Below are 22,894 nucleotides of genomic sequence, written 5' to 3'. Positions count from 1 at the left end.
CTATTCCTGGAACCAGTGCCCTCAACCACCAGACTCCCTTCCTCCACCGACACAGGGGCGCAACCCACGGCAAACGGGTTGGTGGACCAAATATATCCCCAGGTCCACAACGGCACCCAGCACGAGCAGGTGGCACGAGGAGGTGGCTCTTCACGGGTGCCTCATTTTGGAAAAACTTCAGTTAGGGACCGTTCATAATGTATGGCTTTGGGGGGGATAGTGATTTTTATGGACAATGTGAGTGACCCCCTAAGGTGTATGTACAAAGTAAGTGACACTCCCTCCAGCAAATCGTGGACAAACTCAATTACCCCTACTTTTTAAATATTTGTACATACAAGTGATGACCCCCCTACCTCCCTAGAACAAAATGGGTGACCGCCTCTTAAAATCATCAACACGTGCACACACACACTCACACACACTCTCTCTCTCTCACACACACACACTAAATTATGAACGGTCCCTTACTCATGGATTTCCATGAAGCAAACGAAGTGTCGTACAATCTCATTTACAACGTGACTTTCATCACGTGATCGTCAAAATGGCGGCGTCCATATCAATAATATTTTCAACCTACATCATCGGATTGATAACACCGCTACACGCCATTTATCCCTTTAGGAACACGTCCTTGTCGATAGATGAGCGTGTGGCTGATCTAATTAACCGGCTGTCACTTGAAGAGATTTCCCAGCAAATGGCGGGCGCTGGGGAGGAGGCATGCACGGCGGCGAACCTTCCCCTGCGATAACTCGTCTGGGTATAGGGAAGTTCGTGTGGTCTGTTGAATGTCTCAGGGGGGACGGCATGGCAGGAAATGCAACATCTTTCCCTCAAGCATTAGGCCTTGCAGCAACATTTAAGTGAGCTATTATTTATATTTTCATTTGTTTAATCTAAATTAAATTTTATTTATATTTTTCATTTTGATAAACGATTACAATTGTCTAAAGATGGAGGATTCAACCGATCCGTTACACTGTGTGCAGTGCCATAAATACTATTGCAGAGCTGTATCACTTAGCTATACCAGAATGCCCTGTCATAGTTTCAAAACCAGGCCCATGTATAGAATTATGTATATAATTAGAGAGTGTAGTTGGATGGGTGAGAAATCTTTGGTCTTTTGGCCCTGTCCATACTGAAACACATAAATTAGGTAATATGTGGAGGAGGCAAGTTACTTTGTTAAATATGTCTCTTTCACCCAGCAGTGAATGGGTACCTGGTAGGGTTGAATGGTAATGTGAATGATAACTTTTATGGCCTCACTGGCTAATTGGGTTGTAGGAGCTGAACGTGAAAAATCGAGTGTACACTGTTATTTGACTGGAGTAGTAATGTAGCTCAATGAGATTGCATCAGGTTGTGCAATTGCTACTTTTTAAACATGTTCATCAGTACATATTAATATCCAGGTTAGAATTGGTTTTCAGCAACCCTAATTGCTTGTCGTAAGAGGGACTAACGGGATCAGCTGGTTAGCCTCGCTGACTTGGTTGACACATGGCAATGAAACATTTGTCATCGTATCCCAATTGCGTAGATCGATGCTCATGCTGTTGATCACTGGATTCATTTTCTGGTTCAGACTCGATTATTTACAGACTGCCGCTATATAGCTGGAAATATTGCTGTATGCGGCGTTAAACAACAGCCAACCAGCCACATATTAATGCCATAAAGATGACTTGGGTTGATGTAAATAAACACTGCTGAAAATGGTGTTAAACCAAAATCATTCACATGCATTATACCAACTATCCAAAGTCCCCATTTAATGTGAGTTTGAAATAATATTGAATTATTCTGTATTTGCAGCCGGGAGATAATCTATCAGGTAGCCACTGCCACAGCAGCTGAAGTAAGAGCTAAGAACAATGACTTTGTGAAGCGAGGAATATTCCATGACCACACCGGCCTTGGCTGCTTCAGTCCAGTCATCAACATCATGAGACATCCATTGTGGGGCAGGAACCAGGTGTGTTAATGGAGAAATCTATATTCATTTTTCGCATTATAGTTTTCAAATCATTGGTTGAATACAAAATAAACATAATTAAAGAAAATGTGAATCCAGTTTGGATTCTGGTTTATACAAGGTGCCATTTGAGCTATGCCAATAGGGAACTGACCATTTGAAATTCTGGGGTGCATAGGTTAACTTTGCCATCGTGGGAGGAAATGCCTGGGATTTTGTGAGAAAAAAATAATAGACACTAAAAATTATCCCCAAATTATTGAAAAAACATAATTAGTGCTGGTTGCTCACAATATGCAGTTTTTAAAAGAATTAGATTTGTTAACTGATTTGTAAATAGATACATATTTTTATTATGGGTTGGAATTCTGAATAAAATATCTTTGGCATTTCCATGGCACCATGGCAACAAATTTGACTTAGCCTGAAATTGGTGGTTGTGTCTTTTCGGAGGTGAACTCTAAACCGCTCACTATTTCTTCACTAAACTTGGCACATAGATTGGTCTGGTGGTGTACTGGTGCCTTTTGGTAGTTTTGGAATTGTGAATAAAATATTTTTGGCGTTTCCATAGCAACAAGTTCGACTTAGCCTGAAATTGGTGGTTGTGCTCCTTTCCGGAGCAGAACTCTAAAACCGATAACTATTTCTTCACCAAACTTGGCACATAGATAGATCAGGTAGTGTACTGGTGCCTTTTGGTAGTTTTGGAATTCTGAATAAAATATCTTTGGCATTTCCATGGCACCATGGCAACAAATTTGACTTAGCCTGAAATTGGTGGTTGTGCTCTTTTCCGAGGTGAACTCTAAAACCGCTCACTATTTCTTCACTAAACTTGGCACATAGATTGGTCTGGGGTAGTTTAGATTAGTGAAATTCTGACTATTGTTCACCAAACTTGGACACATAGTGGCTGAACCCTCAAAGGGTTTTGTTGAAGTAGCATAAAACTATTGTCCTCCTGAGAGGGTACTTAAGTCCATGGGGAAACATTCAAAGGAAATTTAAATTCACCAGCTGTTTTAAATGTAGTATTCTTGTCATTTTAATTTTGGCTAAAAGGAAATTGACTTCAATGTTTTAAATGTAGTATTCTTGTCATGAAGGGATGATATAAATCCAGCTAGGGTCCATGCAGGTTGCAAAAGTAATGTAAGTCCCCATGGTACCTAATTTGGTGATCTACCTTCAGTTGTTGGCGATCTATAGCCAGTTTTTATATTGTATTGTCCAAATAGTGCTATTAGTTTTAACTTTCCACACTAGTTTTAGTTGTAATTGTGATATTCTAGTTGTTTTACTGTCCTTCGTAGACAGGTTTTTATCATATACATATATTCCATTTCAATGTCAAATATGTTCTCGTCACGATATGGCTGAGATATTGCCGATGTGACGTTAAATATTAACTCACTCACTCACTCACTCACAATATTCAGATGATCATCAGAGCTCAGTAATCGATCAATAATCAATTGTAATCATAAACCCCACCACAAAAGTCACGTGGGCAATAACAGAACACACTCATAACATTGTGTAAACGAAATATGCACTGATTAATACCACAATCAAGACGATCGAGAATACTTCCATGTCGAGATCAGGATCATGCATAAGTTGTTTATGTCTTGATTCAATAAACATAACAATTGGAAACATACTTTCTAAAGTATGCAGTTAATAAAGCCAAGCAGTCTTCAGCGAATGGAATTAAAAGTTGTCATTTCATGTTGTAAATGACCCGTGAAGGTCCGGGTTAGAATATTGGCCTTCAATAGCCCATGCTTGTCGTGAGAGGCAACTAACAGGATCGGGTTGTCAGACTCGCTGACTTGGTTGACACATGTCATCGGTTCCCAATTGCACAGATCGATGCTCATGCTGTTGATCACTGGATTGTCTGGTCCAGACTCGATTATTTACAGACCGCCCATATAGGTGGAATATTGCTGAGTGCGGCGTAAAACTCAACTCACTCACTTCATGTTGTCAATACCACAGCTGATCCTCTGAATCAGATTACCATTATTTCAGAAACAGGAAAGGAACAGTAACAAGGAAGAATTTTGCATTATTCGAAAGAAAGCAATGATAAACTACCTTTGAACTCAAGAAAATAACTACTATGACAAATATTTAACCACTATGGTCAATTAAATTTTGAAAAAAGCAAAATAAAGCTCAAAGTTGACACTTAAAGGCACTTAGATTAAAAGCCTAGTTTTAAATCCCGACAGAAATTTTTTTCTGTGTGTTTACATATGTGAAATTGCAGGAAACCTATGGTGAGGACCCATACCTGACTGGTGACTTGGCAGCGTGGTATGTCCAAGGCCTGCAAGGATCTCACCCCCGTTACCTGGCTACTGCTGCCACCTGTAAACACTTCGCTGCCTATGACGGCCCTGAAGACCTACCTGTCCGCAGAGAGGCCTTTGATGCCAAGGTATACATTAATAAGCTTGAGGTTCTTCAGACACATATAGAAGTTGGTATTCAAGAATAAGACAAAATATTATGGATGTCAACCTCGTCTTTATTGCATATGCATTTCTGGGCTTATCACTTCATTCATTTCTGGGCTTATCACTTCATTCACTTGTCGAAGGGGCAAGGATAAGCCAGGCAACATTGTGTATACAATAAAGAAGTTGACATCCATAATATTCTATCTTATAGTAATAAGCTTGTATGGCCAGAGCTTCAGGAGAACAGCTGATTTTTTGATAAAATATGCAAACTAAAATCCAAAGTCTAATTTAATTCACTGAACACGCTTCAATTTGTATGGTTTTGCATATTTTGACCATTTTGACAGTGTTGATTTAGGACTCTTCAAATTTATTTGGGGGTGATGAATTTTTATGACCTCACTAGTTTATAACGCACGCCAATCTCAATTACCTTTCAATGTATGGTTTTAAGCATATTTTGACCATTTTGACAGCTTTTCATGATTCGATGGATTTAGGGACTCTTCATAATTTATGGCTAGTGGGGTGATGATGATTTTTATGGAGAAGCATGTATAATGTGACTGACACCCACACCCCCTAAAATTTATATACTGGTAAAGGTAAGTTACCCCTAAAATACGATCATGTCCAAAATCAATGACCGTGTATCGTCCCAGCCCTTTTACCATATCACGCTTCCTGAATTCATATTTTTAAGCATAATTTTGAATTGTATATTTCAAATTCAAACACTATGTTGTTGGGATACAAATCAGTCCACATGATTAATAATGCACAATTAAAGAAGTTTTTTCGCTACATTTCAAATTCAAACACTATGTTGTTGGGATACATGACAGGTATCTGAGTTTGACTTGCGGACAACGTTCCTGCCACAGTTCAAGTCTTGTCTCAAGGCGGGAGCATCTGGAGTCATGTGCAGCTACAACAGGTTTGTTTGTTTGTTGTTTAACACCGCACTCAGCAATATTCCAGCTATATGGCGGCGGTCTGTGAATAATCGAGACTGTACCAAACAATCCAGTAATCAACAGTATGCGCATCGATCTACGCAATTGGGATATCATGACGTGTCAAGCAAGTCAGCGAACCTGACCACTCGATCTTACATCAGTCATGAAGACCAATTCTAACCTGGATCTTCAAGGGTTGAAACAGTGATTCTGACTACAGAGGCAGTGATTCAATGGCTGCTCCTGTTCATGTCCTGAGTGAGTGAGTTTAACTTTACGCCGCTTTTAGCAATATTCCAGCAATATCACGGCGGGGGACACCAGAAATGGGTTTCACACATTGTACCCATGTGGGGAATCGAACCCGGGCTTTCGGCGTGACGAGCGAACGTTTAACCACTAGGCTACCCCACGGCCCCTCATATCCTGAAATATTATTTTGTAATAATGTTCAAAATCATCAATACCGAAACACAAATATGTTTAATTTTATATTGACCAGAGGTGCAACCTGTTTTCATTTGGTGCAACAAGGTTATTAAATAAGGTTGCACCATGTGCAAGTAGGTTACATTTCCATGAATTGATCCCTAACGTTACTGTAAGACATATAGAATACAGAATACACTTTTTGTTATTCCAAGATTCACCATAAAACCCAAACAGCATTGATCTAAACAACATTGTTATCCATAAAAACGTGTTCCAATTGAAAAATAATGTACACCATAACCATATTTAGTGTCTCGTAATACAGCAAGATATTGTTACAGGACTTAAAACACATAAAGTGGGAAGTAAACACAAAGGTCAAGAGTTTGACCACCACAACACCAATGCTGAAATGAAGCAAGCTGACCGATAATGCTATCCACCACTCCACCCTGGTTCCCATTACTTTTTGGCATCTGTGATGTAGATGGAATCTTTCTGACATTATCTCTCATTGCTCCCTGTAAGAAGATTCAAGGAACTTCCATTATTATTATGATGATGATGATGATGATGTTGAAATGCACACACCCATACACACACCGACACCCACACTCACTCACTCACTCACACTGTTTTGAAGAGGATGCTCTTTAAGCATAGAATGTGATGTTTCAATTCTACATCTGTTATTTTACCACCAAGGTCACACCAAAATATAACATTCCCACATTATCTTCAGCGTGAATGGCATCCCAGCATGTCTGAACAAGTACCTGCTGACAGATGTGTTGAGGACAGACTGGGGTTTCCCCGGCTACGTTGTGAGCGATGCAGGGGCACTGGAGTTTTCCATCCAGTTCCATCACTACCTCCCGAATTACATCGACACGGCAGCAGCTGGGGTCAAGGCTGGACTCAACCTCGAACTGGCACCGGATCACTACAATGCTACAGGTATTTGTAACAGTAGGCCAAGGACTGTCATGTCTGGTTATACTGGTATTGGGACAAGTGCCTGCCAAGACAATGGATCTTAGAAAAAAAAGAAAATATAACCTCCTCCATCCACTATCCACTCACACTACTGGCACACATCCGTGAAGATCCGGGCAAGAACTGATCTTCAGCAACCCATGCTTGTCGTAAGAGGCGACTGATGGGATCATATGGTCATCCTCGCTGACTTGGTTGACACGTCATCGTATCCCAATTGCATAGATTGATGCTCATGCTGTTGATCACTGGATTGTCTGGCCCAGACTCAATTATTTGCACACCGCCGCCATATAGCAGGAATATTGCTTAGTGTGGTGTAAAACTAAACTCACTCACTCAATCACTACCAGCACCCTAAAACACTGTTATCTTGGAAGAACTAATAGCACCTTTTTGTCCTAAATGACAAAATACAATTCACATTTTACAATGCATGCATCTAGTTCTGCTCTAAAGCCTGATGGTTGCAGTATACAGGACAATCCCTACAGCAGTGAAGAGGGGTCAGTTGTCTGAGAGTCTAGTGAGGGACAGGGCCAAGCCAGTGTTTGCCACCCGGATGAGACTCGGGGAGTTCGACCCACCCTCCATGAACCCTTACACCCAGTACAACCTGTCCCACGTCGTCCAGAGCCCGGAACACCAGGAACTGTCTCTCAGAGCTGCTGTACAGTCACTGGTGTTGCTGAAGAATGATGGCATCTTACCTCTCAAGAAGAAGCTGAAGACATTGGCAGTGAGTATTGTTTGGTCTTGGGTACAGCACTTGGGCTCTCAAATACAGACAATATAGGTCCCAGTACAACTCCAGATGCTGTGAGTCCTTTTTGGTCCAGGGTACAGCACACTTGGGCTTTTAAATACAGACAATATAGGTCCCAGTACAACTCCAGATGCTGCGAGACGACGTTTCGACATAGATTTTAATGTAGTTGTCAAGCAGGTGGTATGTCATTATTCTTAATACACTTTGCTCGGCTACCTGAGTGAGGCACATGGAAATAAACCGTTAGTTAACATTACTCCCTGTTTTCATAGACTAGGATAGTTGACAATATCAGTTACATTTTGCTGTATGAATTCTGTTAACCATTGCATAACTGTGTCTTGTTCGACCCAGCTGATTGGCCCAATGGCAAATACGACAAGTCAGATAATGGGAGACTACTCTGCCGATGTGGACGCCAGGTTTATATCCACTGTGTTGGATGGTATCGACCTGAGTGAGATGATTCGGTACTCGGCGGGATGTGACGACACCTGGTGCCGGGAGTACATGGCAGGGGAGGTAATTCAGGCAGTGTCATCTTCAGACGCTACACTCCTCTGTCTCGGCACAGGTGGGGAATATTGCCAGTTCTTTGTGATTTTTTATGTTTTCTTAGAAATATTCTTAAAAATTCCACTGCAGGTATTGGCAGATTTTCTTGCTCATTTTGAAAATTCTACATAACATGGTACATATTGTATTTCCCATTCCAGGAATAACTGGACGGCCATTTTTGTTGGAAATTCAATGAAATTAATAAGTGTAGTTAGTTAACAGTTGGGCTCAACGTACGTGTTCTGTGACATCTTTGAGTGGCATTTTAGAAGTTGGAAGTCAGATAGAACAAGTATATGTGGATGACAACTTCTTAAATTCTAGAACACAACGTTTCGACAGAGGTTCTTGTATCGTTTTCAAGTATGAATGAAAATGATACAATACGATAAAACAACCTGTATCGAAACATCGTGCTCTAGAATTAAAGAAGTTGTCATCCATATATACTTGTTCTATTCTACATGTTCTGTATTTTGCAATATTTTCAATTTTCAAAAAAATACAGAACCATTTCATTGAAGCTGAGAGTTCACATGTTTTTTTCCTACCAATGAAACAATGTTTTGTACACTTACTCTGGAGTCAGGCTGATAATAATATTGTGTCCATTTATATAGCACCAAACTCCACACCAGGTATGCTCATAGCGATAACAATCAAGGCACAGCACATTATTACCCCTGATAACCCAGGCTGCCTGTTAGGCTCTAGAAGGTTATAGTCACATGATTTATCCCACCCATTTTATGTTGGGTTAACAATGGCAATTTTGAACAAACACACTTGTCTAAGGTGAGACCACATGTATCACATGTGTTTCGGTTGTGGGCAGGACTGTTGTCCTAGAAACTGTCAGAAGTCAAGGTGCCAAACACGGTCCCCCATCCAATGACTCTCCGCACCCAATGCTGCTTAACTTCATCTGACATGTGACCTGAACTCTGTACACAGGACCACACACCACCTATTAATTGGTATTTTGGTAAGAAATACTGACTACACCATACGGGACTACACTGCTTAGAAGACATGTATATACGCCTCTACGGTGACTGAGTATAGTTTTACGCCGCTTTTAGCAATATTCCAACAATGTCATGGCAGGGTACACCAGAAATGGGCTTCACGCATTGTACTCATGTGGAGAATCGAACCCGGTCTTTGGCTTGATAAGTGAATGTTTAACCACAAGCCTATCCTACCACCCCTATAAGCTACTACACACAACAGTTGTCAACTGTATGCAAATACACCCTGTACTACTGCCCTTATGCAAGTGGCAACATCCAAAAATGGTCATCAGGGGTGGAAATAACTTTAAAATTGCTAGTGTACTCCGGTACAGTGGCACATGTGAAATCACTTACCCTGATAATGTTTCCTCTATACCGGACGTGTTCTTGTTGATTTTTTAAATAAATGACATAATTAACATTGGAAAGTCAACTGGACGCCGGTACAGTGTGATATACGAATTTGCTTGCCCGACAGAAAAAAAACACACCGGACTCGGACGTCGGGCAATGGGTTATTTCCACCCCTGGTCATATGTATTCAAAAGTGATGGATGACAGTAGCGAGCACATTCCAGGAAGTATTGACAAGATATCTTGTTTGTCCACAACCAAACCAGAGAGCAATGATTTGTCAGCATGAACTGTCTGTCTTATCTGATGATCTGCGTGAATATTTCCAGGCCAGGCAGTTGAGACTGAAAACATTGATAGAGCAGATATGCTGTTACCAGGGAAACAGAAGGACTTGTTGCAAGATGTCATCAAGTATTGTAAGTATGCTCAAGAAATTATATTCAATTTATTTACGTTTTAAGAGCAAGTCCTCAAGGTCTGCAATGGCTTTGTTTGCAGGAGGGTTAGACATGAATCAGCTGAATTTTCAGGCCTATAAAAATAAATGTTGTGGCTCCAATTACCCGATCGACCCTTGAATTCTGGTGCCGACCCTATTTTTTTAAAGTGGTATGAATAAAATATGCGTTCAGATACCATTGTTTTTCACGGCACCGACAGACATGGGTCATTCTGATAGAGAAAGTGGAACGTGTTATTAGTTTGTATGTTACATCTAAAAAAAATTCTAAAAAAAATTCCTACCTACCTACCTACCCTAAATAATAAAGAGGTGTAATCGGAACCACAACATTTTTTTTATTTGGCATCAGTTGTTCAAACTTTGATATACTGACATGAAGATTTTACGTCATAGTGTTAAGTCAGAGGAGTGAATTAAATTTGTTTGAAAAACTGAGATCATGTCATGTAGATTAGGTCTGACACCAGTTCTATGCTGAAATGCTGAAATACTGAAATCACCATCTCTATCTTCTTAGGCTGTATCATCTGCTGGAACAACTTTTTTGCCTTTTTGTCTTTGAATACAATTGATTTCAGCGAAAGGTCCAGTAATCCTACTGCTGTTCTCAGGAGGTCCACTTGATATCCGCCTGGCAGTGAGTTCCACGAAAGTGGCAGCCATCTTGCATTGCTTTTTCCCAGCTCAAGCTACTGGTAAAGCTCTGCAGAGTGTCTTGACATTGAGTGAGTCCTACAGCAACCCTGCAGGGAGATTACCATTTACGTGGTATGCCTCACAACAACAGGTATGATGGGGACACTCTTTGTAGAATGATGGGAAAATATGCTTGCTCGTCCATGTGCCCATCCAGTACATTGGATAAAAAGAAAATATGTTTTGTTTGTAGTCTGCAAGGAAGTTCTTTTCACAAAAATCAACTTCAAAACTGATTGACATTAAGTTCTCATGTTTTCTTTCAAACCACAAATAAAGATACAGATGGCCCAGTTGAATTCCATAGGCACACAGAAACCTGTGGTCCTGGGTTTGAATCCAACATTAGCCTTGATGTCTCTAGCTGCCTCACTTAATACAGGCTGTGTTACATGTTGATTCCAAAGTTGAAACAGTAAGTTAACAATAGTAACTGGAAATCATCCCTTAAAAACTGGTGTGAAACCACCAAAACAACAAAGAAATGGGATATAATTAACAATTGTATTCTTAAATGAGCTAAGTTTATATATCATACTAATCAATGCAACTGACTTACAGTAGTAAAAATAGAGCAGGCGGCAAAACCAAATTAAATGAATAGTCAACTTCTTTATTCAAATGAGTGCAATGTTTCGGTGTAGGTACTATAGTACTGTCGGAAATAGAAAAAAAACTGTTTTTAGGCTGTTACTCTGTATCCCTAAAATTGACACAATTGCAAATAGCATATGTCGAAATAACCCATATTTGCCTAACTGGGCGCTCAGGGGGATGCGTAATAGGATATCCAGAAAAGCATGTTTACTCGTAAAATCGGGTGAAACTTAGAAAAAATACGAATAGCTGCTGAAAACAATAGATCAGACTATAGATGGCAATTAGGTCGCTCAGCCAGGTATGAAGACGGACCGTCAACTCACTTGACATGAAATGCACGTGCTGCCCACAACCACAAGGGGTCATCTCAGATATATTTTATGCGTTTTCATGTGTATTGAATATGTCTCTATTGATTATCTAATCGTAGCTAATGACTCTATCCCTATGGCCTTTCATACAATAAATAAAGAATTGAATTGAATCATCTTTACAACTTTTAAACTGCCTCCGAAGAATAAATCTAGTAGTAGTACAAATTCAAAGCAGTGATCACAGCAATAAAGACAGCGTTGATAATATTCAACTAGCTACTGTGGTGGTAAACCTTCCTAAACAGGCCGAGGCTGAGAATCAGGGTGGAAAGTGATCTTAACAAATGTGCTGGTCTTCATGTAATGTGAGGTGTAATGAGATGCTTGAAGCAACAATAGGCTCCTTCACATATTAAGAAAACCTTCCAGAACTCTCTGTAACACTCTTGGTCAGACTTCATTGGAACATTCTGGAATAGGCCAATAAATTTCCATACCTGTCTTGTCTCCCAGTCTAGATATAGTTACCAGAGGCCCAGATAAGCTGTAAAATACGGATAGAAACTTTCCAATTACGCATTGAAAAATAATTGTTGCGTACCAATTACGCATTTAAACTGTTAGATACGCAAAATGTTTAAAACAAATGCGTACGGAATATATTTATAAAAATCGCTTGCGTAATGAAAAAGACATCGTTTGCTTTCAAGTTGTACTGTTAGTATAGGACAAGTGTTGTACTGTCAGTATAGGATGAGTGATTTTTTATGAAATCATTTCCATTATATTAAAGTTGGTTTTGATTAGGTATGACATAAGGCAGAACATACCTGCTTAGTAAACTTACTCAATGACATATACTTAGGTGAGTAAAATGACTGAAATACGCTCATATTTGAAAGCAGTGGGTAACGGAAAATGAAATACCCACTCAACATTCATAATACCCACTCAAAAAAAATACAGTGGGTACAGTACCCACATGAGCTTAATCTTAGCTGGAGCTCTGAGTTACAGTACACCACTGCTCTCTACTGAATCTTTACAGAAGCAGTGTAATTCAACAACAACACTGTTCTACAATGTCTACAAACACTGCCCTGTAACAATCTGGGATGGTACACTTAAACTAACTACTCAGATTGAAGTTTCATAAAATCTGCCCTTTCCAACAGGTCCCGAAGATGACAGACTATTCTATGAAGAACAAAACCTATCGCTACTACACTGGACAACCACTGTACCCGTTCGGATACGGCTTGTCATACTCCAGGTTCAAGTACACAGACTTCCACATCGAGCCCGTCAAGGTGAAAGTTGGGGAGAGTGTCACCATCACCTTCAAAGTGATGAATCTGGGACCGTATGACGGGGATGAGGTGAGAAGCATTAATGAAACTGTTAGATAACATGAATATCAATGCAAGTAAGATAATTAGTCCAGGGTCCAGGGACAGGTCAGTTATTATGAGATGGGCAGAACGAATAAGGGCTTGGTCATCAAAAGTAGGGGTGGGTATTGCACAGAATTTTCATATTGCAATATATTGCGATGCGAAAGCATGTATTGCGATATGTGTTGCAATATATTGTCTGAAGTATTTTTAAACAAAAAACTACTTATAAGCGAGTTAATGCCTGATTTATAGAGCAAAAACACAACAAAATCACTATGCTTGATTAAGCCTCAATAACAACTTTTATTCATGATAAAATAAAAATGTGAAGAATATTTGGCACAAATGAAACAAGGAAATATCCGAAGATTTCCGAGTGTTACGAAGTTTTCCGAATGCAAGTCAAAATACCGGTTTCCACCCAGCGTATCGCAATACGTATCGTTTTCATGTCTGAACCAGTAAATACCGGTAAACCCGTTATATTACGCAGCCCTATCAAAAAGTATAACAGTTTCTGCAAACAGTGGATTAGTCGGAACAAACTAGCCAAACTGAAGTCTAATTAAGAGTACCATGCTATTCAATATATCTGGGGGAGGGCCTCTTTTTGTTACAGACAAATTAGTTTGACTGCCAGTGTTTGAAAAAAATCCTAAATCCTGAACATTCACCTTGAGTTTTTATCACATTTCTTCCGTAATATTCAGTATAACATCCATATTATTGGATGGGTAACGGTTTTCCAGTAAAAATTGATTTTTTTCAAACAATTTCATCAACTATGTTTTTTCAAAACAGACCTAGGCTCCGGTTGGTCCATTTTGGTTTTACAGTGTCACTTTGAATGTCAATCAGAAGCATTACTTGGCAGAGTCCCTGTTTTGTTTATCTGGGTTAGAATTGGCCTTCAGTAACCCATACTTGTCGTAAGAGGCGACTAACGGGATTGGGTGGTCAGGCTTGCTGACTGGGTTGACACATGTAATCGTATCCCAATTGCATAGATCGATGCTCATGCTGTTGATCACTGGATTGTCTGGACCAGGCCTGATTATTTACAGACCGCTGCCATATAGCTGGAATATTGCTGAGTGCGGCATTAAACAACAAACCAACCAACCCCTGCATTGTTGACTAGTGGTGGTCCGATTAATTGAAATAATCGAAGATTGGTCGCAGTGACTAAACGACCAAGCAATCGATCATGTTTTCTCATAATCGAACACAAACAATTCTAGAACACTTGTTTTCATTAACAGTATTTTTCACTAGGTTGGTTTTGTCTGTTACATTTCATAAGCACTACAAGCTCGTTCCAAGTCATGATTGAATTTATCTTAAAGACTCTAAGAAATTTATGTTCTTCCATACTAGTCATCCTTTCATAATATGTACCTAATCTACAATGTATACACTATAGTCTACATTAGCCAAACGTGTAATAATTATAATACATAACAGTGTGTCATGATATTAAGCATATAGAATATTTACATCATATCATCATGTAGATGATATTACAGCACATAATATATTTCAGACATATTATTAAAATGATAAATTAACTAGACTAAAACATCATATCCTAACCTCCTTATGATAATATAAATACCAAGACATCTAAAGTAACTTACCCCAATAAGTTCAGTGCTGTGATAAAGGAGACAGAGTTGGAATTGTTGCAGTCAAAGAGTTGAAGTTGTAGCAGTGACCAGGAAAAAAGAATGTTGGGGTACATAAAACTCCAGATCTGGTCACATGCTTTAGAAACAATAACAAATCAATCACTGGCCAAGCCGTGGCTGGAGCCAGGAGTCTAAGTAAAATAGAGACCCCAATGCAGGCTTACATAACTTAACCAAAGGATTAGTAGAGTGCTGTGTTAATAAAGGGGTTGTTATATTGCTTAACTAAATTATATACTTAGGCTTAAAATACACAATATTTACATTCTGCTACACTTTAAAGATGTGAAATTTTGCCAAAAAAACCCCAAAGAACTACATGGTTTTTCCTCATTTCTTTGTGCATGAACACATTTCATAAATGATGCTATCCAATTATTTTCGATGATTGATCGGTTGTAATGAACCAATCATCAATTATGAGATTTTAACCAATTCCCAACACTATTGTTGACTGTGTATCACGTATGTTCTTCTCATTCCAGGTGGTACAGGTGTATATGTCCTGGCAAAACTCCTCTGTGCCTGCTCCTCATATACAACTTGTGGCATTTGATAGAATCCACTTGAAGAACAGACAGACTGTCAGCCAGAAGTTCACTGTCACTTCAGAACAGATGGCTGTGTGGGTGACCGAAAAGGGTTTTGTGGTAGAGCCAGGTGGGTAGATAGTGATTTTAGAAGAGATGACCATTCTTGAGGCAGTTTTTCCATAGTGACATTAGATTGCAGTGTGGAGATTCACTCACTAAAAGATTCAATGATATTGTTAAATTTCATCATGAGTTATCATGAAGTTGTTACAAAGTAAAACTTGAGGCAGCTTTTCCATAGTGATATTAGATTAGATTGCAGTGTGGAAAGATTGTCTCACTAAAAGATTCAATGATATTGTTAAATTTCATCATGGGTTAGCATGAAGTTGTTACAAAGTAACACTTGAGGCAGCTTTTCCATAGTGACATTAGATTAGATTGCAGTGTGGAAAGATTGTCTCACTAAAAGATTCAATGATATTGTTAAATTTCATCATGGGTTAGCATGAAGTTGTTACAAAGTAACACTTGAGGCAACTTTTCCATAGTGATATTAGATTAGATTGCAGTGTGGAAAGATTGTCGCAATAAAAGATTCAATGATATTGTTAAATTTCCTGATAGATTATCATGAAGCTGTTTTAAAGAAATGCTGATGAAAGTAACATGAAGATTCTGAGATATGTCCTTGGTGTCACCAAATGCCCTGTTATGTTTACAGGTGAGATGACCCTGTATACAGGGCCGACACCAGCCACAGCCACGATACAGGGTGTCCAGTCTAACCTATTGGAGGGGCATTTCAGTGTGTACAGATGATACTGAGTGTGTTCCACACGATCCAGGGATTAAAGTTTATCAGGGCAACTCTTCAATGACAGGACAGTGAGATCGACACTATCCAGGGATTAAAGTTTATCAGGGCAACTCTTCAATGAAAGGACAGTGAGATCAACACAATCCAGGGATTAGGAATATGTCAGGGCAACTCTTCAATGAAAGGACAGTGAGATCGACACAATACTGGGTTTAGGAATATATCTAGACAACCCTAAAGTGTGAGGTAAACACAATCCAGGGATTAGGAATATGTCAGGGCAACTCTTCAATGAAAGGACAGTGAGATCGACACAATACTGGGTTTAGGAATATATCTAGACAACCCTAAAGTGTGAGGTAAACACAATCCAGGGATTAGGAATATGTCAGGGCAACTCTTCAATGAAAGGACAGTGAGATCGACACAATCCAGGGATTAAAGTTTATCAGGGCAACCCTTCAATGAAAGGACAGTGAGATTTACACAATCCAGGGATTAAAAGTTTATCAGGGCAACTCTTAAATGAAAGGACAGTGAGATCAACACAATCCTGGGATTAGGAATATATCTAGAACAACCCTAAAGTGTGAGGAGGTAACACAATCCAGGGATTAGGAATATGTCAGGGCAACTCTTCAATGTGAAGTCACACAATGAGATCGAGGCACAATCCAGTGATTAGGAATATGTCAGTGTGAGGTCAACACAATCCAATTAGAATATATCTAGGGAAATCTTCAGTGTGAGGTCAACACAATCCAGGGATTAGGAATATATCTGGGCAACTCTTCAGTGTGAGGTCAACACAATCCAGGGATTAGGAATATATCTGGGCAACTCTTCAGTGTGAGGTCAACACAATCCAGGGATTAGGAATATATCTGGGCAACTCTTCAGTGTGAGGTCAACACAATCCAGGAATTAGGAATATATTAGAGTTACCCTTCATTGAAACTCTGTGGGATGTATAGGACTGTCTGTGATATGTATAGATTATATTCTCTCATTATATATTGTATAAAGTGAACAGGCTTTACATGATATGTCACCTTATTCAGGGATGCTCACATAATCTCATGGTGTTCATGTTGGTCCAAGACCAGACTCTCCTGTGGCATCTTATTCTTATTTCAGTCAAGATCAACTATCATACTATTTGTGAAGAATTCTGTATCATGGGCACAACGGTTGTTTTGTGTGATGTTTCATCTGTATGTAAATAAACTATATATTTTTTGCTCTGTTTTTATTGGAATGTTAAAAGTTGGTGAGTAACAAGCAAGGTGAGGTGAGGTGAAATTGGGTTTAACGTCGTGCTTGAGAATATTTCGCTCATATGACGACGAGCGTGCGTGTGTATGTGTATGTGCGGCTGCCTGTACTAGCTAAGACTGAAGCTGGTTTTATAGTGCTAGCCCACTGAGATACCATGCGGCAGTGAAGCATGAATACCCCACTCAGACACATTATACTGACTCCGAGCCAACCAGTCATCCTTGTACCCATTAATGCCGAGTGCCAGGCAGGGACCAACAAGTACCATATTTTAATGTCTTTTGGTACGACGCGGTCCGGTCGAACCACCGACCTTCCGCTCTCCGGGCGGACGCTCTAACCACTACACCACGGAGGCTGTCAGCAAGAGAATGTACTTTATGGATGACAACTTCCATGATATTATGACAGGACAATCTAGATTCTTACACTTTTGTCAACCAAGAGGAATAGGTCTGAGACCTGCTCCATTGTGGGCTTTTTTTATCCCACATCCAGCTGACACCTGCATGATATAATTAAAACACTGCACAGAGTGGCATTGGATGGTGGAGTAGCCTAGTGGTAAAAGCGTTCGCTCGTCACAACGAACACCCGGATTCGATTCCCCACAAGGGTACACTGTGTGAAGCCCATTTCTGGTGTCCCCGCTGTGATATTGCTGGAATATTGCTAAAAGCGGCATAAAACCATACTCACTCACTCCAATGGAATACTGTGGAACATGTTTTGGTGGAAACAACAAATAGGCTTACCGGTCAATCTTAATGTACTAACTATTCATCTACAACACATGCTATATCCCATTTTATCAGTGGAATAACAGAATCCAGAACTTGTTTTTCTCAGTGCCTCATGCTATAACCGACTTCATCATTGAAACTCGTGTTTCCAATGGTATCGTGTTACTCGATCTCCCACAGCGCATGCAACTGCCAATTTACTCATTGGAACGAGCAAAGGGAGCGGTGTTATCGCTGTCAGGAGTTTGACCTTGCAGGTGTACACGCCTTTGAAGTGTATTGACCTGAAAGTCCCTACACGTGTACTGACTTCAAATAGAAAGACCGACACCTGTACCACACTTGCCTCGTCGTAGCCGTCTGTGGGGCACGTGTGTCGTTAAGCACTCAAAGGATAAGTTATATGAAGATTAACTGTGTGGTTCTTTTTCGCCAGCTCGCTCTCTTTAAAGTCTTTTCCTGTTTGAGGTTGATTTTGTTGTTGTTGAACGCCCTACTCAGCAATGTTCCAGCTATATGGCTGCGGTCTGTAAAAAAACGAGTCTAGACCAGACGATCCAGTGATCAACAGCATGAGCACTTTTTACGCAATTGGGAACCGATAACATGTGTCAACCAAGTCAGCGAACCTGACCACCTGGGCCCAGTTTCACAAAGCTCTCGTAAGCCGACTGAAGATCTTGTAACCGCTTTTAGCAATTTTAGCATTCGTACCTCCATTACTGTAACATAGGAGGTACGAATGCTGAACGAGAAAAGTAACGAGATCTTAGGCTTACGCGAGCTTTGTGAAACGGGGCCCTGATCCTGTTAGTCGCCTCTTACGACAAGCATGGGTTGCTGAGGACCAATCTTACCCGGATGTTGAGGTCGAATGTAACGAACAGATGGACAATACGGATGGCCTAAGGTCTTTAGTGTATGACAGCGACCTTTTGACGCGGCACTACCTAGAATACCAGGCTATTATTTTCACGGTATATTCGCTATGTAGTCTTCCTTTAAAGGAGTATTGATCGCACATGTATACGTGCTTTTTATTTACTCTGTATGTTACATTGCCATTTTTGGTACCGTTTGTTGGTTTCTTCGAATCTTCTAGAAGTTGATTGTTTGTAATTGAAAACCTCTGTCCGTGGTGAGTGAGTTAGTTAGCGAGTGTGGCTTCACTGACGCTTATAAATGTGTTCCTGATGTATAAAGGTGGATGACACCAATAATTGTTTCACTTCCGCAGAATGTATCAAACCCGGTTTTCCTGCTTGACGAGCGATTGCTTTAAGATCAGGGTATGAATCACCCAATGTTTGTCGTAAGAGGTGACGAAGGGAATCAGGTGGTCAGGCTCGCTGCCACATGTCATCGAATCCCAATTGCTTTGATCGATACTGATGGTGGTGATCACTGGAGTGTCTAGTCCAGATTCGATAATTTACAGACTGGCGCCAAATAGCTGAAATATCGGTGAATGAGGCGTTAAACATTTTCATTGTTTTGACGAGTTGGTGGTTAAAAGTGTCAGAACCATTTTACATTACTCATGTAACTTTATTATGGGAAGATATTTCGATATTTCGATTTCAGTATTCATTTATTACTCCAGGTTGAAGTGTAGTCAATTTCAAAGCACGACATGTCTTTTCAACCAGGAAGACATTAAAAATATGAAATGATGCATTTGAAAGTTCTTTCATCTTACTGACACAATCATTGCACAATTGACCGATTGCGTGTTAATCAGAGGCACAATTTCCAACTAAATTTACTTTTCTCGCGTGTGGGAGTCTGTTTACTCTTTTGACAAGAACTGTAGCGAATATGATCATCCCCTTTCATTGCCTTTCACGTGTAGTGTGGATTCGATAAATGACATTTTGGAAACTTTGTGCTTTGTATAACACAAAAGGCCAGGTAAAATAATTGTACCGTTCCTCACCGACCGGCCCTTAAAGTCTCTTGGGTTTGTATATTTTGTGTGTGTGGTTAATTCAGCTGCAGCCTCGATTTGTTTAGTTAATGTTTCTTCAGTGGCACCCGAAATATACCCTAAGTCATGAAACAATTTGAGTGTTTGTTTGTTGTTTAGCGCCGCATGAGATGGATTCTTTATTCACTTGGCTTTGTAATATGGCGGGTGTACATGCTAAGGAACAGTAAACAGAATGGTGGTCAAATATATCCCTCTAATTTTGTTTTTATCCCCCGCCGCGCGTTTAGCTCGAAGCTCGAATTTTTAAAGTCTGCTATCGTTCATAATAAAGCTAAGTCTAATTTCAAAATGATCATTTAAAAAGTGTCCTTTGTAATACAATATCATCGCACACTAATTTGCATAAAGCCATGGTCTGTTCTGAATAAGTCGCATTGGACTAAACCGCAATGCTTATTTCTGCACTAATCTCTTCTCGGTAAAATCCTTCTTTTACGTTTCCTATCTCCCTCCCACTGCGACTGTGGTTAAGCCGAACTTAATTCAACATATATTTCACAATTTCACATATTAACTACAAACAACTTTTTTTTTCTATTTCCGACAGTAATTAGGATACGATGTGTGTCAACCAAGTCAGCGAAGCTGACCACCCGATCACGTTAGTCGCCTCTTACAACAAGCATTGGGTTGCTGAAGACCAGTTCTAAGCCGGATCTTCAAGGGAGTGCGTGAGTTGTGATAATCTGACAGTCTTCCAGTTATCTCAACCCGTGAAGGTCCGGGTTAGAATGAACCCTCAGTAACCCATGCTTGTCGTAAGAGGCGACTAACGGGATCGGGTGGTCAGGCTCGCTGACTTGGTTGACACATTTCATCGGTTCCCAATTGCGCAGATCGATGCTCATGCTGTTGATCACTGGATTGTCTGGTCCAGACTCGATTATTTACAGACCGACGCCGTATGGCTGGAATATTGCTGAGTGCGGCGTAAAACTAAACTCACTCACTCCAGTTACCTCAGCTCAATGTGTGATCCTCCGCCATAAAGCTGGAATATTGCTGAGTGCGGCGTAAAACTAAACTCACTCACTCCAGTTACCTCAGCTCAATGTGTGATCCTCCGCCATAAAGCTGGAATATTGCTGAGTGCGGCGTAAAACTAAACTCACTCACTCCAGTTACCTCAGCTCAATGTGTGATGGATCCTCCGCCATAAAGCTGGAATATTGCTGAGTGCGTTAAACAACAAACAAACACAAACAAACAAACAATGTGTGGTCCCACCCCGAGGTGATACTGTCTCAGTCATGAAACCCACAACCACGTGTACGGTGCTGCCGAATGTGGAAACATAATCGAAGAGAACAAGAATCGAACCCCATCACATATCCAAGGCCTACCCAAGGGACGCAACTCTGCAAGTAACTTGCGGCGCCTTAAAAGACCAGGCACCTATGTCCCTGAACCATTTTTGTTGTGCGTTAATGTTTAAATCTCGTTAAATTTGATTTAAGTTAGTTGTGGCTTGGGAATTTATTTATTTCTCATGTTATTATTCCTACATGTAGCTTCCCATTTTTCTACAGTAATGGGAAACAAAAGCTTGTGTTCCTACAGAGCTGCGAGCTGCTCTCTAGCGCCTATCTATCATGCCTGTGTCGACGGTAATGTCGTGCTACTTCTCCATTAAGGTTCAGGCCGATTTGAGGAGGCACACGGCCTTGGACCGAAATAGTATTTTTTTTAGACTTGTAAACACGTGTTTGGAATTAGCGATGTATTCAGGTATTGATGACAAAGCTCTTCAAGAACTGTTATTTAGCACGGTAGGTTTCGCTTGGGAAAGCAGATCCATTCATACTACTCAAAATATTTTAAGAAAACCTACAGTTTGACGGTTGTGCGTTGCAATACACACCACGGCAGAATCATAAGAAAAAGGTTGGGGTTTCTTTAACTTATTTTGAGTAGCATATGATTGCCCGGGTAGTAGTTATTCAGAACGGGATTGGGGCACGGGCGTTGGATTTGAAAGATATAAAGCGCAAAAAATATTTTTTTACTTCAAGTTTGACCTACACATGATGGAGAGATTCGGGGAGTGAATATAGTTTTACGCCGCTTTTAGCAATATCACGGCGGGGGCACCAGAAAAGAGATTCCCATATTGTACCCACGTCGGGAATAGAACCCGGGTCTTCGGTGTGACGAGCGAACGCTTACTAGGCTACCCTACCGCCCCATACATGATGGGGGTTCACGAACAATTAAGTTTGTGGTTTAACAAAGACGTTATGTTCTTCCAACATAGATACTTGCATTGTACCAGGTTGTAAGTGGCATGCCATAGAGTTATCACCAGTTAGTATCGGAACTATCGATGGATTGGTATTGTTGAGTCTCGGATAGCAATTAATCGATGGATAGATAGGAAAAACTATCGATGCATCGATCGTATGTGTGACTATCGATAGTTTAGGAATTGACTTCCGTTAAAAATGTGTAGCGCAACATACAGGAAGTACCAGATTCGTTCAGTTTGATTTAGTGGTTATCCGCAATCCAAACCCGCCATGTGACTCGGAGTTGAAATTGTGAATAACAATAAGTTTATGTTTTAACTGTTTACTAGATATGGGTTTCAAATTTCTTTTCAGCTATAAAAAGAGACTGAAACTACTTCAACTTGTTTTTGTTTCATATAAACTATACATTCATTTGAGAAATGACTTCAAATGAGACTGACTGACTGACTGAGTTTGGTTTTACGCCGCTTTTAGCAATATTCCAGCAACATCACGGCGGGGGACACCAGAAATGGGCTTCACACATTGTACCCATGAGGGGATTCGAACCCGGGTCTTCGGCGTGACGAGCC

The 22,894-nt window shown here is 40.3% G+C and overlaps 1 pseudogene; it reads left to right on the top strand.

Moving 5' to 3' along the window:
* Window positions 1-541: 541 nt before the first annotated feature.
* On the top strand, window positions 542-16,292 carry LOC124265955 (annotated as a pseudogene).
* The last annotated feature ends 6,602 nt before the right edge of the window (window positions 16,293-22,894 follow it).

This window comes from Haliotis rubra, unplaced genomic scaffold (genome assembly GCF_003918875.1).
Source record: "Haliotis rubra isolate DU_JTF1 unplaced genomic scaffold, ASM391887v1 Scf1221, whole genome shotgun sequence".
In the NCBI taxonomy this organism is placed as follows: domain Eukaryota; kingdom Metazoa; phylum Mollusca; class Gastropoda; order Lepetellida; family Haliotidae; genus Haliotis; species Haliotis rubra.
The sequence above is the reverse complement of the archived record's forward strand: the minus strand, read 5'-3'. Positions and strand labels throughout refer to the sequence as shown.